The following is an 18345-nucleotide window of genomic DNA, read 5'->3' as shown; positions in this document are numbered from 1 at the left end:
CTAAATATTGTCAATCTCCTATAGAAATATAAGTCCCATACTACTCATTAAAAATGACATGAAATTAATTATTTGAAAGAGATTTAGGGACTGATAATAGCTTCTTACTTCTACCCAGGGACAGAGGAACACATAAGATTTAATGAACAACCAAAAATCTCTGCAGAGCATGGACAAGAGATACAAAATACTGCCACTTACCAGGCACAACCAAAGTTCCAGACAGTGTGCTGGGAACATTTCATGGGTTATTGGTATTTTCACCACAAAAGATGTCATTAATATCATTTCCATAGTTTAAGAAAGTGATGTAGTCTATCATCATACAATTTGTAAGTAGCCAAACAGGAATAAAAATCATCTTACACCCAATCATAAAGTTCTTTTTTCTCTCTTTTTGGCTTGATCTGTCTACCCACCCACCCAGTCCCCCACCCCTGACAGCTGTAAACCGGCACTCTACCTATGAGTCTATCTCTATTTTGCGTGTTAGTTCATTAGATTCCACGTATGAGTGAAATCATATTGTACTTGTCTTCCTTCCTATTTCATTTAGCACAATGTCCTCCAGAAAAATACAAATTAAAATCACAATAAGATATCACGTCATACATGTCAGAATGGCCATCACCAATAAGTCAACAAACCACAAGTTTTTGTAAAAGTGTTGAGAGAAGGGAACCCTTGTGCACTGTTGGTGGCAATGCAGGTTGGTGCAGCCATCGTGAAAAACAGTATGGAATTACCTCAAAAAAATAAAAAGGAAACTGCCTTATGACCCAGTGATTCTACTTCCTAGAAGAAACCTGAAACACGGTTACAAAAGAATATATGCACCCTTATGATCACTGCAGTGTTATTTACAATAGCCAAGATTCGGGAGCAGACCAGGCCCACCAGTAGATGAGTGGGTAACAAAACATAAAGAAAGTCTTACTCACGCTGCAACTCTACCTCAGGGGCCAAGCAGTTAACAGTCTCAAGTGGGCTGCAAGCTGGAATCACTTCAAGATCTGGGTTGTTTTGTTCAAATGCTAATATCTAGATTCAACCCTCAGGGATATAATAGATTTCAAGTGTGTCCTGTACTTTGGGATGTTTTTTTCTAAAACTTCACAGGTAATTTATTTACAGGCAAGACTGTAAACTACTAATATAAAATAATCAGAAAGGCTTGTGCATTTTTCCCCTTCATATTGAGTGCCAGAAATAGGGGGTTAACATAAGACTTCAAAGGATTAGTTTGAGGATCATTTCAATCTGGGTCCAAATCTCAGTTGCCACTTTCTAGTTTTTTAATTTAGGCAGAATAAACCTCTCTAAATTTTAGTTTTTCTCATCTGTGAAATGGAAATTCCAAGGGCAGAATTCATGGTGATTAAGTTAAATATAACAAATAAGAGCTTAACATGATGCCTGATGGGCAGTAAGTATTCTGAAAATGCCACTATTATTTGTCCTATTATCATCATTTTTGAAATATTAAATCTATTATTTTAGTGGTTTCATTAAATGTAAATAAGAAATCAAGCATAAAATAACATCAGTAATGTTAATAACTATACAAGAGATTATCCATTAGAGTTTGTGAAATATATTCACATATCTCTTTGTTTAATACATATCATATCTCTGTGACAAACTGTCTCAGATAATAATTGAAAATAAAAATAGATGTTAACCATATTTAAAAAAAATAAAATAAAATAATATTTTATAAGTGTAAGTATAAGGAGTTCCTGGTTTATCTGTTACTAATAATTTCAAGGTCAACTGTCATGAGAGGAGGAAACGGGTTATATAATTTTTTTTTGTATTTTTCTGAAGCTGGAAACGGGGAGAGACAGTCAGACAGACTCCCGCATGTGCACGACCGGGATCCACCCAGCACGCCCACCAGGGGCAATGCTCTGCCCATCAGGGGGCAATGTTCTGCCCCTCCGGGGCATCGCTCTACCGCGACCAGAGCCATTCTAGCGCCTGGGGCAGAGGCCAAGGAGCCATCCCCAGCGCCCGGGCCATCTTTGCTCCAATGGAGCCTTGGCTGTGGGAGGGGAAGAGAGAGACAGAGAGGAAGGAGGGGGGCAGGGTGGAGAAGCAAATGGGCGTTTCTCTTATGTGCCTTGGCCAGGAATCGAACCCGGGTCCCCCGCACGCCAGGCCGACGCTCTACTGCTGAGCCAACCGGCCAGGGCCTTGGGTTATATAATTTCAAATCTTTGAAGTTTGTTGTCACTTGCTTTATGTAGCAATATGGTTCCTTTTAAATGTTTCCTCAATGTGAGTCTCTGCTGTTATGTTGTGTGCACCTTGAGAACAACAACTTGGTGGTGGTCAGGAGGAACAGGGGTGGGTACAGTGCATTATCTCTCAGTGGTTCTATTGCAGGTATCAAAGGACAAAAACGCCCAGACAACTTGATGAAGGAACTAGGATTTATTTAGCTGGTGAAGCAGCATGACCCCCAAATAGGCAACCAAACACATGTTCCCCAAAGTTAGATATCTTACATCTTATATACCTTATATAGAATACAGGTTTTCATGCAAGGGGCTTGTGATCCCTTTGTCTATATGTTACTCCCATAACTCCAGGATGGGAGGGTGAATTTAGGTGGAATTAAAGGATAAGTGTTGGATTTTTAAATTAAGGTATGTAAACATTGTTTTTTAACAGCTTTTGAGAAAAGTGAGGGGGTTTTCAGATAAATTCTATCTTCTTTGCTCTGTGAAGAAAGTGGCTCCAGGCACCCTTTCAGAGAACTATAGGAAGTAGTTAATCTAGAACTGGCTGACTCAGTTATCCCTGCAGGCTCCCTTCCTTTGCATTTTTCTTTTTCTTTCTTCTCAAGGAAGAGGGTGCCTGCCCCTCCTTCCTCAGTTGATCCACTTACCTGCTTATGTTAAGTAAGTTTTTTTTTTTATCTCTCTGCGGATTTTCTTGTTTTGTGGTAATCTATTGGTTCTGAAAGAGGTATTCTCTATCCCTAAATGAGAGAGTTAGATGAAACACATGGTTATGCCCTGCTGGTAACTCAGTTAGTTAGAATGTCATTCTGATACAAGGTGGTAGGCTCAATCCTGTCAGGGGACATCTAAGAATTAATGAATGCATGAGAACACTGATGCTGTCATATTTGGAGTTTAGCAGTTCTAAAAGATGTCAGTGCCATACTATAGTAGTTTGAATTTGCCATTTTCTAACAATATATCAGTCAGAGCTTATTTTTATAAGATTAGGTACTTGGTCCTGTCAAAATAACATAAAAACTGGGAGGTTTTAAAGAGGTTATCTGAGCCAAAATGACTCCAAACATTTGGAATGAAAATCTCCAATCCTGCAGACTGACAGTGTAGCAAATTCTATTTCAATTATTTATTTAAATTTAATTTTAGAGAATGTAGAGAGAGATAGAGAGAGGGAGTGTAAGGCCAGGAGCCGCCATCGTGGCCATTCACATGCAGGTTCCTATTGGATTCGGGCAGATGATAAAGAAATGGCGGAGTCAGAGGATGGGGGGCCATCCTATTTATTGGTGTCTCACCAAGACAGGCAAACCACAAAAGAAGACAAGGGAAAAGCAGAAAACCAGCTCTTCCCATGAAGGGCAAGGGATCAGGGAAGCCCCTGCAATTGTGATAGCAGGAACTGTGTGTCCAAGCTCCTGGTCTGTCCCACTTTATAGTGTAGAAAACCAAAATGCCTTAATCCAATATACAAACAAGGAAGTCTCTGATACAAAGTCACTTATCCAAGGCATAATTGGATTCCTCATGAGAGTGTACCACACAGATCATACAATCAGTCAAGGGTGTGGGGAAAAGCTTAGTCCCAAAACCAAACCTTAGGCTACAATGACCTGGCCTGCTTATAGCCTGTCTCCCACACCCAATATAAGTCACAAGCGGGCAAACATATATATCATATTTACAAACTTATTTGACCAACATTCCACCCCTTTCGCTCGCTTTACAATCTAAACCACAGGCATCTTCCATGATGGTCACTGTGCAAGGAGTAGGATACATTGCATAAACAGAAATAGTACCAACTACAGCAATAGGATTAACAGATCAAAAACTATGGGCGAAATGAGAGAGCTGTCAGTGGCACCAAGAGAGGCAAATCTTTTCCCTCTGGCAGAATACAGGCCAGAGTTTTGTCTGCAGACAGCACCGTAGCTGGCACCAGAGGCCGCCCTGAGCAGGCATACCAAACCTTATTGGCCAATACACCAGCATCTGCTGGTTCTATGTGTAGTAAAATAGGGGAACTCATTATTGGCCATAAAGAAATTACAAAGGTGCCCTTCAAAATGCTGTCCCCTTGAGCACTCAAGGGATAATACACTTCTACCTTAGGTGGCCAGGTGCTGGTTGCCCAAGGAGTTAACTGGAGGTCCACCTCTAACCCCTTTCCCCATGGTGCCAACAAGGCCACGCATCTCAGATGGGGGGCCTGTACAGTCCAGGGCCAAGTCCATTGAAGCCGTTGTCCTTTAAGAAGGGCTGTTGGAGCAGGCAAGAGCACGTTGCCCTGGTGTCCGAAACCTGGCTTGAGTAAAATGTCCTTGGTGCGTATCTGTAACTGAATAGGGGCAGCTGTCCGATGCAGGAGGGCCTCTACTGGAGCTGGGCTTCCCCGTCGAGGTCGCTCATTCAAAATCCGAAGTACTGTCCATAAGCGGCGTGTCCATCCAGTAAGAGAGCCGGTGCCCCCCTCCTGTCGCAGTCCCTGCTTTAAGAGTCCATTATAACGCTCAATGATACCAGCAGCCTGGGGGTGGTAGGGAACATGGTACTTCCAGTCCACCCCCAGCTTTGAGCCCATTGCCTCACCGTTGAACCAGTGAAGTGGGTACCATTGTCACTTTCAAGGACCAGCGGTCGCCCGTATGCAGCACTCAGGCGGTCCAGAGCCTGTATGACTGCCCTCTGGTCAGGGTTACGAGCAGGGTAAGCAGCAAGCAGCCCGGTGGCAGTATCTACACAAGTGACTGCATACTGGTACCCTTCTGACTTTGGTAAGGGTCCAATGATGTCTATCTGCCATCGTGTCAGTGGGACATGACCCCTCTGGATCTGTCCAGGTGACACCAGTGGTCTCCGAGGGTGTTCCTTGGAACATACTGCACATTGCTCACAGGCTGCAAGTACCTCTGCATAGGACACAGGCAAGTTCCAAGCCTTAACCGTAGCCCACATAGTTTTCTGTCCTGCATGGAGCAGGCGCCGGTGGAGCCACTGTGCCACATCACCTGCAGGGGCAGTCTCCAACCATCGCACCCTTGCCAACGTATCTGCCTCATCATTCCCAGGATGGGCTAGAGGGGCATGCCCTGTGACATGATATACTGTCACCTGCTTCTGGTGTCCTATTTCCCATAAGTCCTGCCACATGGCCTGACCCCATAATGGATGGTGCATTACCATCCACTGTTTAATGTGCCAAGTAGCAATCCAAAGGGTCAGTCCACGATAGACAGCCCAACTGTCAGTACAGATCACCAGAGGTGAAGGTTCATTATGGGCAACTAGCCAAACAGCTCTTAATTCTGCCCATTGTCTGCTTTGGCCTGTACCCGTGTCCATCCAAATAGTCTCAGTGGCCGGATGGAAGGCGATAGCCGTCCATTTGGCAGGTTGGCCCCTGCTGGAACCATCAGTATACCAGGCATCTTCGGGGATGGGCACCCGCCCCTCCTGGTAGGGACTGACCTCAGGTTCAGTCCTCCTGAGCCCCAGTTGCACCTGACTCTAAGGTCGCATAGGTGACTGGACCCAAGACTTTCTGCAGTTCTGCCCTCAATGGGCTGGTGCTAAGAGCACAGTGTTGCTGCAGGTAGGCACCCCACTTGGCCAGGGTGGACATCTGGGCTATACCACTACGTGGTTTAGTTGCCCAATCTCTCACCCATCCAGCTATAGGGTATGTTGTTTGACTGTAACTGGTGTTGTGGTTGTAATATTCTCAGTTGCCAGGAGGGCAGCATACACAGCTGCCAGCTGCTTCTCTACTAATGAGTAACGAACTTCAGCACCTTTCCACAATTGGGACCAAAATCCAATAGGTTGCCGTAGGCGCTCTGTCCGCTGCCACAAGCCCCATCCAAACCCCTCCGAGGTTACATGAACATCCAGCTCACAGGGCCTGGCAGGATCAAACACATTCAAGGCCTGTGCCACCTTGACAGCTCTCTTAGCAGCTGCAAATGAACCTTGCGCCTGCTCAGTCCAATCCCAGCGAACCCCCTTTCGAATAAGGTTGTACAAGGGGCGTAGTACCTGAGCCAAATGCGGTATAAATGCTCACCAATACCCCAACAAACCTAAGAATTCCTGTAACTGTTTTACCATAGTGGGCACGGGGTATGCTTGAATCTTATCTATAACTGCGTCAGGGATAACTTTTGTCTTACCCGACCAGACAACTCCCAAGAATTTAACAGATAACCCAGGTCCTTGTAATTTGTTCTCGTTAACTGCCCAGCCACATGCTTTCAAATGGGATAGCAGGGTAGGGAATGCTTGCTCCAATTCTGAAAGAGAATCACTAGTTAGCATAATATCATCAATATAATGGTACATGCGGACTACCTCGGCTGTTTCCATTTAGCCAGGTCAGCAGCCACCAGCCCATGGCACAAGGTGGGGCTATGCAAATTGCCCTGGCGTAACACTGTAAAGGTCCATTGTCTCCCTTCCCAACTGAAGGCAAATTGGTCTTGACTCTCTGCGGCTATATCAATAGAGAAAAAAGCATTGGCCAAGTCTGCCACAAAGTGGTATGTCCCCAACTCATGGCTTAGCCGATCCATCATGTTAGCTATCGAGGGAACAGCAGCGTGCAAAGGGGGAACAACTTTATTAAGTTCTCTGTAATCTACTGTCATTCTCCAGGTTCCATCTGCTTTGCGCACAGGCCATACTGGGGAGTTGTAAGGACTGTGTGCTGGCCGGATGATCCCCACCTTTTCTAGTTCAATGATTGTCCCTATGACTTCTACATAACCACCTGGCAGGTGGTACTGCTTGGTGTTAGTCACACGCCGAGGGATGGGTAATAGCAAAGGGGAATGTGATGCATGTCCCCGCAATACTGCCTTCACAACCCTGATCTGCAGCCAGAACTCCCCAGCTGTAGTTTCCAACCACAGTCCTTGCAAGACATCTACCCCCAAAATATATTCAGGAATAGGAGATTCATACACCTTATATGGCTTAGGAGGTAGTCTCCCTATCCCCAATGGAATAGTTATTGGCTTCACTTGAACAGTTTGGCCCCCATAACCGTCAATGGCCACTGGGGTCCCAGCAAACAGCTCTGGGTTTCCATAGAGAAGGGAACATTCTGCACCTGTATCCACCAAGTCCAACACCTGTTGTACATTGCAAGGGGACCAGTGGATAGCCAGTTCCACATGTGGCCTCCGGTCACCGCCCATCCCTGTTAGACGGGTCCCTTGGCCTTTTTCCTATTCAAACTGGTACAACGGGTCTTGGGAGTTCCCCTCTCCCTCGGCCGTCTCTATCATATAATCTTGTAACCTAGCTGTGCGCGCACCAAACGTTTTATTGGTAGCTGCTTGGGCCTTTCGTCTCAGTGGCTGGAACTTCTGTTCTGGTTTAAGCTGCCGCCAAAGCTCCAAAAGAATTTTATTAGACTGGCCATCCAATTTCCCCTTATCTGCTCCAGCCGCAATCAAGTCTACCCACATCTGCGTTTGGGTAACCTTTACAGGCCCGTTTCCCTTGTTAGTTGGGGGGGAAACATAGGCAGCAGCCCTCACTGCTTTATGATCCCGAGCGGCCTCCAGCTCTCCCAAATCTGCTACCATCTGTGTAACTGCATTGATGGGCTGCCCCACATAGGGGCCCAAGATAGCCACAAGTGACCCAAAAAGGGCTGATGGGGCGCTAGCAAGGACAAATTCCCTCATTTTTGCCGTAAACACTTCCTCGTCTGGCCCACGAGACCCAGGGTTGAAAACAGCATTCTTCATACCTAGTTCTTGAAGGACCTTTACTAACTCACTGTAGCACTGCCACCGACTCATTGCCCCCAGCAGTTCTCCGGCATTCTGCCAGACCATACGAATGGCAGTCATCACCCATTCTAATAGGGTATGGTCTCCTGGGTTGCCATGGCAGTTCTGAAGACGCTGCCTCAAAGAAGAGTGTGTGGTAATGGCGGCCAATTTCTCCATCTCTGTTCTGGAAAGCATGATGCCATCCACCCCTATATCCCATAATCGTAGTAACCAGGCTACCAGGGATTCAGTAGGTTTCTGCCTAAATTGTGCCCCCAACTCCATCAGCTCTGCCTGGGTATAGGGCCGGACCACAGAGTGTTCCATTACCTGGGCAGGAGGCTGTGGCTGCCCCTGAGGGACTCTTTGTTGCTGGGTTTTTACCTTCTTGGCGACAACTGGTCGGGCTCTCAGTGTGCATATGGCAGCTTCAGCCTGAGCCTTCTCATCCTCAGAAGAAGAGTCGCAAGTGCCTGCTCCCGCTGACTCAAAGCCAATCCACCAGCACGAATGCTGCTGCTCCTTTGGTGACTGTTTAGGCTCCTGTGGCTGCTGGCTTTTGGCCAGAAGCTGAGACTCGAGCTCTTGAATCCGCAGTTGTTTCTCCAACAACTGCCGGTGAAAACGTTCAGCTTCCAGGGTAAACTGCAACTCACGAACCCATAATTCCTTCTCCAGTGCTCGCTCCAATTCCAGCCTTTTCTGTCATTCTATTTGCAATTCATACTGAAGTTTTTGACCTCGGGCAGTTTCTTCTTGAGTAAAAAACATGTAGCCCAAGGCCCCTAAAAGGACAGCCATGGGAAGCCAGAGCAGCAACCAGTACTCTATCCCACCCATCAAGGGTGGTGGCTCCATACCAATCTCTGAATCCTGCCAGAAACTATGCCAGTTGTAAGGCCAGGAGCCGCCATCGTGGCCATTCACATGCAGGTTCCCATTGGATTCGGGCAGACGATAAAGAAATGGCGGAGTCAGAGGATGGGGGGCCATCCTATTTATTGGTGTCTCACCAAGACAGGCAAACCACAAAAGAAGACAAGGGAAAAGCAGAAAACCAGCTCTTCCCATGAAGGGCAAGGGATCAGGAAAGCCCCTGCAATTGTGATAGCAGGAACTGTGTGTCCAAGCTCCTGGTCTGTCCCACCTTATAGTGTAGAAAACCAAAATGCCTTAATCCAATATACAAACAAGGAAGTCTCTGATACAAAGTCACTTATCCAAGGCATAATTGGATTCCTCATGAGAGTGTACCACCCAGATCATACAATCAGTCAAGGGTGTGGGGAAAAGCTTAGTCCCAAAACCAAACCTTAGGCTACAATGACCTGGCCTGCTTATAGCCTGTCCCCCACACCCAATATAAGTCACAAGCGAGCAAACATATATATCATATTTACAAACTTATTTGACCAACAGGGAGAGAGAAAGAGGGTGGGGGGGGGAGAGAGAGAGAGAGATGGAGGAGCAGAAAGCATCATCTTCCATATATGCCTTGATCAGGCGATTCCAGTTTTTTATTTATTTTAGAGTGTGGAGACAGGGAAGCAAATTTTTTTGTGTGAGAGACTCAGAGACAGATAGTGACAGACAGAAAGGGAGATGAGAACCATTAATTCTTTGTTGGGGCACCTTAGTTTTTATTGATTGCTCTCTCATATGTGTCTTCACCAGGAGGCTCTAGCAGAGTGAGTGACCCCTTACTCAAGGCAGCAACCTTGAGCTTCAAGCCAGTGACCATGGAGTCATGTCTATGATTCCATGCTTAAGCATGCAACACTGCACTCAAGCTGGTGAACTTGTGCTCAAGCCAGTGACCTTGGGGTTTTGAACATGGTTCCTCTGCATCCCAGTCCAATGCTCTATGCACTGCACCACTGCCTGGTCAGGCACCATTCCCATTATATAGATTAAAAAACAGGCACAGAGAGGTTGAGAATTTTGCCTTAGGTTGCAGAGATTGTGAGGGCAGAGCTGAGATTCAAACCCACTATGGAATTATCTGGAGTCCATTTGGTGTACACCCATGATGCTCACCCTTAAAGGGCAGTGAGGAGAGTGAGGGAGACCAGGTGCCCAGACTGACCCAGGCACACAGACATGCACACAAACATGTTCCTCCCTGGTTTCAGCTCTGATTCTACAGAAGTCAGAGGAAACCAGGACAGGAGCCAAGAGAAGCCAAGGAAGGAGGGTGGTGAGCCTACTAGGAGAGAAAGCTCCACTTCCTGGGAGTCAAGAAAATAACTTTCCCTGGTGAGTCTGTCTCAAATCCCTATTCCTGGGCAGTTACCTAAGTAGATTGACTACATACTTCCATGTTTCCAGGGGTTAAGATTCTGTGCTTGACAGCGTGAGTTCTCTGTGGCCCTCCTGGAGCTCTCTGGTTTCAATGACAGGGGGAATGAGGTATGTGGGCTTCATAGTTTTATGGAGATAAGATTTACTAGAACAGGAGGACAAGAGACCATGGAGATCAGTGTTGACATTTCCATACCACTAAAAGAACTGTGTCTTGTCATAAGAGTGAAAAACTTGTTTAACCAGTTACTTCTGTACTAATTAGTCTTGGGAGGGTAAGGGGTCAGTAGACTTGTTCTGAAGTCCCCTCAGGGCTGGGGTATGACCTGTGTCACAGCTGTAGCTGCAAATTTGCAACTTAACGCTAATGACTCACTCACCCTTCTTGCAAACTGAGGGCTTCTCCCCTGTCATCTGGTGTCCATGGAAAACTAACTTCTGTGTAAAGCCTCACTCACACTTCCTGCAAACTTAGGGCTTCTCCTCTGAGTGTGTTGTCTGGAGTGTGAGTTGACTTCAATGAAAAGCCTTGATCACACTCTCTGCAAACATAGGGCTTCTCCCATGAGTGTGTCACTGATGTGTGAGGAAAATTGACTTCTATGTAAAGTCTTGCTCACACTCCCTGAAAACATAGGGCTTCTCCCATGAGTGTGTTCTCTGGTCTGTGAGGAGAGTTGGGCAGTGAAAAGCTTCACTCACACTCCTTGAAAACATAGAGCTTCTCCCCAGAGAGTGTCCTTTTGTGTCTGAGGAGAGTTGACTTCTTCTTTCTTTTTTACAGTGACAGAGAGTCAGATAGAGGCATAGATAGAGACAGACAGGAACAGAGAGATGAGAAGCATCAATCATCAGTTTTTTATTGCAACACCTTAGTTCTTCATTGATTGCTTTCTCATATGTGCCTTGACCATGGGCCTTTAGCAGACCAAGTAACCCCTTACTCAAGCCAGCGACATTCGGTCCAAGCTGGTGAGCTTTTTGCTCAAACCAGATGAGCCCTCATCCCAGTCTGACACTCTATCCACTGCACCACTGCCTGGTCAGGTGAGAGTTGACTTCTGTGTAAAGCCTTGCTCACACTCCCTGTAAACGTAGAGCTTCTCCTGTGAATGTGTCCTCTGGTGTATTAGGAGATATGACTTCCGTGTGAAGCCTCGCTCACACTCCCTGAAAACATAAGGCTTCTCTCCTGAGTGTGTCCTCTGGTGTCTGAGGAGAGTTGAATTCAGTGAAAAGCCTCGCTTACACTCCCTGCAAACATAGGCCTTCTCCCCAGAGTGTGTCCTTTGGTGTCTGAGGAGATATGACTTCTGTGTGAAGCCTTGCTCACATTCCTTGCAAACATAAGGCTTCTCCCCTGAGTGTGTCCTCTGGTGTATTAGGAGACATGATTTCTGTATGAAGCCTCGCTCACACTCCGTGCAAACATAGGGCTTCTCCCCTGAGTGTATACTCTGATGTATAAGGAGATATGACTTTCGTGTGAAGCCTCGCTCACACTTCCTGCAAACATAGGGCTTCTCCCCCGAGTGTGTCCTCTGATGTGTGAGGAGAGTTGACTTTTGTGTGAAGCCTCACTCACACTCCCTGCAAACATAGGGCTTCTCCCCCGAGTGTGTCCTCTGATGTGTGAGGAGAGTTGACTTCTGTGCAAAGCCTCGCTCACACTCCCTGCAAACATAGGGCTTCTCCCCTGAGTGTGTCCTTTGGTGTCTGAGGAGATATGACTTCATTGAAAAGCCTCGCTTACACTCCCTGCAAACATAGGGCTTCTCCCCAGAGTGTGTCCTTTGGTGTTTGAGGAGATATGACTTCATTGAAAAGCCTCGCTTACACTCTCTGCAAACATAGGGCTTCTCCCCAGAGTGTGTCCTCTGATGTGTGAGGAGATATGACTTCATTGAAAAGCCTCGCTTACACTCTCTGCAAACATAGGGCTTCTCCCCAGAGTGTGTCCTCTGATGTGTGAGGAGAGTTGACTTTTGTGTGAAACCTCGCTCACACTCCTTACAAACATAGGGCTTCTCCCCTGAGTGTGTCCTCTGGTGTATTAGGAGATATGACTTTCGTGTGAAGCCTCTCTCACACTCCCTGCAAACATAGGAATTCTCCCCTGAGTGTGTCCTTTGGTGTCTGAGGAGAGCTGACTTCTGTGAAAAACCTCGCTCACACTCCCTGCAAACATAGGGTTTCTCCCCTGAGTGTGTCCTCTGGTGTATAAGGAGATATGACTTCCGTGTGAAGCCTCGCTCACACTCCCTGCAAACATAGGGCTTCTCTCCTGAGTGTGTCCTCTGCTGTGTGAGGAGAGTTGACTTTAGTGAAAAGCCTCGCTTACACTCCCTGCAAACATAGGGCTTCTCCCCTGAGGGTGTCCTCTGCTGTCTGAGGAGATGTGACCCATCATCAAAGCCTTGCCCACACTCTCTATACTTGACAGGTACAATTCTCAAAATTCCTACTCTCATTGACAGTTTTTCTGTGTCCACTGAATTCACTTTCTGGCCTCTGCTGGGTGCTTCCTGCAGCACTCTCTCTTGCTCACTAGAGCTTCGCAAATGTCTTTTGAGAGTTTTAAAAAAGGCCCTTGAAATCCTCCTTGGACTGGTCCTTTTAAGCAAATGTTTGGACTTTCCTTTGTCCTTTTGACCTTCAGCTTTGTCATCCCAGCTGTGTGTATCAGTATGGTGCTGCTGCTGATTTGGATCCTCTGGGCAGGGATCCTCTGATTGGAGGTGTTTTCTAGCAGATGTTCCTGGGAGAATTTGAGAGGGGTGATTGCATCCCACATGTTGACTGAGGAATTTCTGACTGGAGAAGGCCAAAGAGCAGGAGGGACATGGGTGTATTTTTGGCTGTGGTTCTGCTGAAAGAGAAAATTTTGGTCAGTACAGATGTTGAAAAGGCTGCCTGAGTCATATGTTTTGTCTGCTATTAAGACCTGTACCATCAGTCATTCTTATGGGGTTGACAGTGTAATATCTGTCTCTCACAAAGTGTTTCTTTACACTCTATTTTCTCTTTTCATTTTTATGTACTGTATCTTATTTAGAAATCCAGAAAGCCCATATCAAGGGTCCTTTGTATGCATTACCAGACGAGAAACTTTCAAGTAGCATCAGAGGCTGTTTCACCCCTTGTATGGGTGGAACAATGCTGACCTATCCTATATACATGTAGCTTTTAAAACAGTTATTTAGAAAGACCACTGGTCCCAACTAGAAATTGCTTTCCTCATAGTTTTCCACAGATGATAAACTGAAAATATGTCCTTCCTCAAACCTCACATCAAATATTCATACTTGATTTTATTCAGTGTCAGCCCATTTCATATACAATGTAAAGACCTGTTTCAAAATATTTCCTGAATCATACTTTTAAAAAATTGATTGATTTTTAGAGGGGCAAAGAGAGGAGGAGGAGGATGGAGAGGAAAAATAGGATGAGGAGGAGGAGAGAAAAGAAGAAGAAGAAGAAGAAGAAGAAGAAGAAGAAGAAGAAGAAGAAGAAGAAAAAGGAGAAAAAAGAAGAAGAAGAAGAAGAAGAAGAAGAAGAAGAAGAAGAAGAAGAAGAAGAAGAAGAAGAAAGAGCGAGAGTAAGAGAGAGGCATTTATTCATTTTTTGACATAGGCATGCAGTCACTGGTCTTTTCTTGTATGTGCCCTGATCCGGGCTCAACCTTGGTATTTCAGGTTGGTGCTTAAGTGACTGAGCTAACCAGCCAGATCCTACAACCATACTTCTTACATACTTGACTCCTACTCCTATCCCTCTCCAGCTAATCCATAATCTTCTCTCACTTGGAGATGAAGTAATCTCTGAGAGGATTTCTCACTGAAGTGTATTTTTTAAAAATTAGCAAAGCAAATCTTAGAGAATAAGCCACCTTGTGGTATAGAACAGCACCACCATCCCACCTCACTCAGGAAGGTCCCATGCATCTCAGCGTGGATCCCAGCACGCATTTCCAGGCTGCTGCACATCTCTCCGACCTCTGCTCTTACCCTTTATGCTAGACAGTGGTGGCCCTTAAAAAACAGGCCTTGGCCAGTTTTCCCAGTGAATAGAGTGTTGGCCTGGTATGTGGATGTCCCAGGTTTGATCCCCGGTCAGGACACACATTAAAAGCAATGAACTGCTTATCTTTCTCTCCCTCTCCCTCTGCTCTCTCTCTTCCCTCCCACAGCCAGTGGCTCAATTGGTTCGATCATCAGCTTGATAGCTCAGTTGGTTCAAGTGTTGACCTCAGTTGTTGAGGATAGCTCAGCTAGTCTGAGCATGGACCTCAGACTGGGGTTGCTGTGTGGGTCCTGGTTGGGCACATGAAGGAATCTGTCTCTCCCTTCTCCTCTCACTTAAAAAAATTAAATAAAAAATAAAAAATATAAATATTTTTTCTAAGAATCAAAGGCATATGAAATAAATCCTTTATTTCTAAAGCATCTGATTCAAAATCTTACTGACTTTACAGTGTACCATGAAAATATCTAAGGTGAGTTCTCTCTTCATTTTCATTTTGAAGAATGTTGTGCTTACCTCTAGCTGCTGCAAGCTCTCTCTTCCACTTGCTGACGCTCTTGATGCCCAGCTTCTGGCCAAACTCATCACCGTACCAGACTAACAGCTCACAGTCTGGCTTGATGACCCGGAAGGTTCGATAGAAAATCTGCCTGTGATACTGAAAGGCCACCAGGTTCTGCTCTTTATCATCCCAAGCACAGTTCACATACCTGGGATTGAGGCAGGTGAAAAAAAAACCCAAAGGTGATAAGTTCCTACTGCCTCTCAGATCCATGTCCAGCTCTGCATCTGACACTGGGGCTCTGATGTCGCCCACTCCCACAGTGCTCCTGGAGAACCTGTTGTTCAATGTTTCAGCCTGTCACAATGTCAAATGACTTCCTATCTCCAGGTCCTACTTATGGTGCTCATCCTGCCTAATACCATTTTCCAAAGCCAATTCCAGATGTAACCTTCACCCTGATTGGCCATAAAACCCACTGACCTCGAGCTTTTTCAAACTAACTCAGGTTCTGTTTTATATCACAGAATTTGCTACTTGATGTTGGACTCTGTTTAGATTAGTTCACATCATTCAATACTCAGCCCAAGTCCATTTTTTTCTTTTTAATTTTTTTTACAAGGACACAGAGAGAGAGAAAGAGAGAGTCAAAGAGAGGAATAGATAGGGACAGACAGACAGGAACAAAGAAAGATGAGAAGCATCAATCATCAGTTTTTCATTGCGAAACCTTAGTTGTTCACTGATTGCATTCTCATATGTGCCTTGACTGCAGGCCTTCAGCATACTGAGTAACCCCTTGCTTGAGCCAGTGACCTTGGGTCCAAGCTTTTTGCTCAAGCCAGATGAGTCTGCGCTCAAGCTGGCTACCTCGGGATCTCAAACCTGGGTCCTTGGCATCACAGTCTGATGCTCTATCCATTGAGCCACTGCCTGGTCAGGCAAAGTACATCTTTTATTGAGAGGCATTTCTCTATTCTCACATTTTATTTAGGTAGCATTTGATACCTCACCCAGGTTCCCATAAAAACCAGGAGGTCTCCCCCTTCCCACTGAAGTGAGAAGCAGGAAGGCAGACAGATTTCCACATGCGCCTGACCGGGATTCACCTGGCATGCCCACCAAGGGGCGATGCTCAGCCCATCTGGGGTATTCCTCTATTCTAGCACCTGAGGCAGAGGTCATGGAGCCATCCTCAGTGCCAGGGACAACTTTGCTCCAGTGGAGCCTTGGCTGTGGGAGGGGAAAAGAGAGATAGGGATAAAAAAGAGGGGGAAGGGCAGAGAAGCAGATGAGCGCTTTTCAGTGCCCTGGGTGGGAATTAAACCCTGGACTTCCAAGGCCGGGACAGTGCTCTACCGCTGAGCCAACCGACCAGGACTTGGAGGTCTCTTTGTCTTAGCAAATTCATAAAGAACAATAATAGCTTATTCACATTCTGTAGCCTCTGATAAAAGAGCCCCTCAGGGAAGTGGCCAATGATCATTGCTCTGTGCGTTTCAGAACTCATTTCTAATTAGAAGTGAGGCTGGGATAATTTGCTGCCCTCACAGGTGTAGGCTATCCATGGTTTAGGTATCCTGGCACTTTACACTTCACAAAAAATAGAAAAATTATAGTTAAACATTTCTAAATTGTATTGTTTCACCATGTCTGCAATTAGTTCTTCATAAGAGGATGGGTTATATGATCTGTTTAAGTAATAAATACCTTCCTCTAACATGGAATATATACTATAGTTAGGGCTTGCTTAGATAATGTTCATTAGATCAATTAAAGTGTAATCCAAGCCCTCAAAAATTTTTTCAGTGCCTAAATTTTGTCTAGCATAGAGATTTATATTTTGAGGACATAAGCTATATTTTTATCTTCTTTTTTCCTCTATATACTTCTTGATTTAAAAGAGCACTGAATGGAGAAAAAAGAGGAACAGAGGATTCAGGGAGACCACTGAGGGAGGCATGATGAGAAGGAAAGCTGTATGGGCCTGAGAGGGATGAGTGTTTTCGTGACTCCCAGAAACTTCTTGGCCTTACCTCATCCAGTTGGCCCAGGATTCATCCTTCCCATCCACATACTCATGGCAGTTTCTCCCTTTGGTGATCTGCATTTCAGGAAGAAAAATTAAAGGCTTTTTTCAGATGATGAATTAATAAAATTATTTTACTCTACTGTCAACAAAGCTCTTTCAGCTTGCATGCATTGCCACTAGTGACCACATGATATTTTTATAACTCATTACATCTGCGTTGACCTGTCAACTCAAGGCTGGGAGAAGGCATTCTTTTGTGTCTGTACCACTTTGCTCCCACTTAACTTGTGATTCTCAACAGGACCTCCATGGTCTGCAAAGTCCACTCTGTACCCAGAGCTAACCATATTGTCTCCATCCATGTCCTAGTATTTAGAAGGGCAGGTCCCACCAAGCCATGGGAGTGATGTGGGAATCCACAAGACAGGGAAGAGGTAAATACTTCTCACCTGCCAGGAGTATCCGTTGTTGCCTGCCTCTTCATCTTCTGTGATCTGGCCCTTATAAGGGCCAAAGTGCAGACCCACTGGCAGAGCAGATGCCTCATTCCACACTCCAAGACCAGCCTCAGGAATGCCCGATGGTCTGATTCTCAACCCAGGGGGCAGAGTGAGGGCTGCGTGGTTTGGATGCCCCTTATCCACTGCACTGTCTTTTACAAATGTAGGGGGCCCATGTACATCACAACTGTCAATGAAGAAGTTCTGACACTTCTCACAATCTGAGGATGAGAGCAATAGTGATTAGGGAAGGTGTAGTGCATGTTCCTGGACATATAGAGCTTCAGAGAGAGCCCAGGCACTCACATCATTGAGCCTCACTTCTGTAATGTGGGTCCATGGGGGAACTGAATGCTGTAAGGGCCAAATGATTAGATGACATTATTTTTTTTAATTTATTCATTTTTTAGAGAGGAGAGAGAGAGGGAGAGAGACAGAGAGGGAGAGAGATACAGAGAGAGAGAAGGAAGGAGGAGCTGGAAGCATCAACTCCCATATGTGCCTTGACCAGGCAAGCCCAGGGTTTCAAACCGGCAACCTCAGCATTTCCAGGTAAACGCTTTATCCACTGCGCCACCACAGGTCAGGCTAGATGACATTATTGTATGAAGAGTTAGCATGCTTTGTTAGGGTCACTTACAAAGGTAGTCATTGTCCTGGGGTTCGCTGATCTCTTGGTACACGTGGCTATTTCTTTCTCGTAAGCTACACATCTTTACTTCAGTCTCCTTTCTCTTGAGTTCTAAGTTGGAGAAGAGTGAGTTTGGTGGAGTCTGGAGTGTTAGTCCCTATTTTGTCAGAAAACACACAAACTCCTGCCATCAAATTATCACCTGTCCTTCTATACACTCTGGTATTTTCCTTTGTCAACTATTGGCTCAGAGAGCCCCTATAATAGTAAGCCTGTACACTGACTACAGATGGCCAATTCAATTTTATATATTTTATAGATCTTCTC

At 45.6% G+C, this 18345-nt stretch overlaps 2 pseudogenes; one reads left to right on the top strand and one right to left on the bottom strand.

Annotated features, from left to right (window-relative positions):
• Positions 1-18345, top strand: part of LOC136386857 (histone-lysine N-methyltransferase PRDM9-like) — a 962510-nt pseudogene that overhangs the window by 31104 nt on the left and 913061 nt on the right.
• On the bottom strand, positions 10703-18125 carry LOC136386846 (histone-lysine N-methyltransferase PRDM9-like; annotated as a pseudogene).

Source organism: Saccopteryx leptura, unplaced genomic scaffold, assembly GCF_036850995.1.
Source record: "Saccopteryx leptura isolate mSacLep1 unplaced genomic scaffold, mSacLep1_pri_phased_curated manual_scaffold_17, whole genome shotgun sequence".
NCBI classification, from domain to species: domain Eukaryota; kingdom Metazoa; phylum Chordata; class Mammalia; order Chiroptera; family Emballonuridae; genus Saccopteryx; species Saccopteryx leptura.
This window is presented reverse-complemented; position numbering and strand designations above follow the sequence as displayed.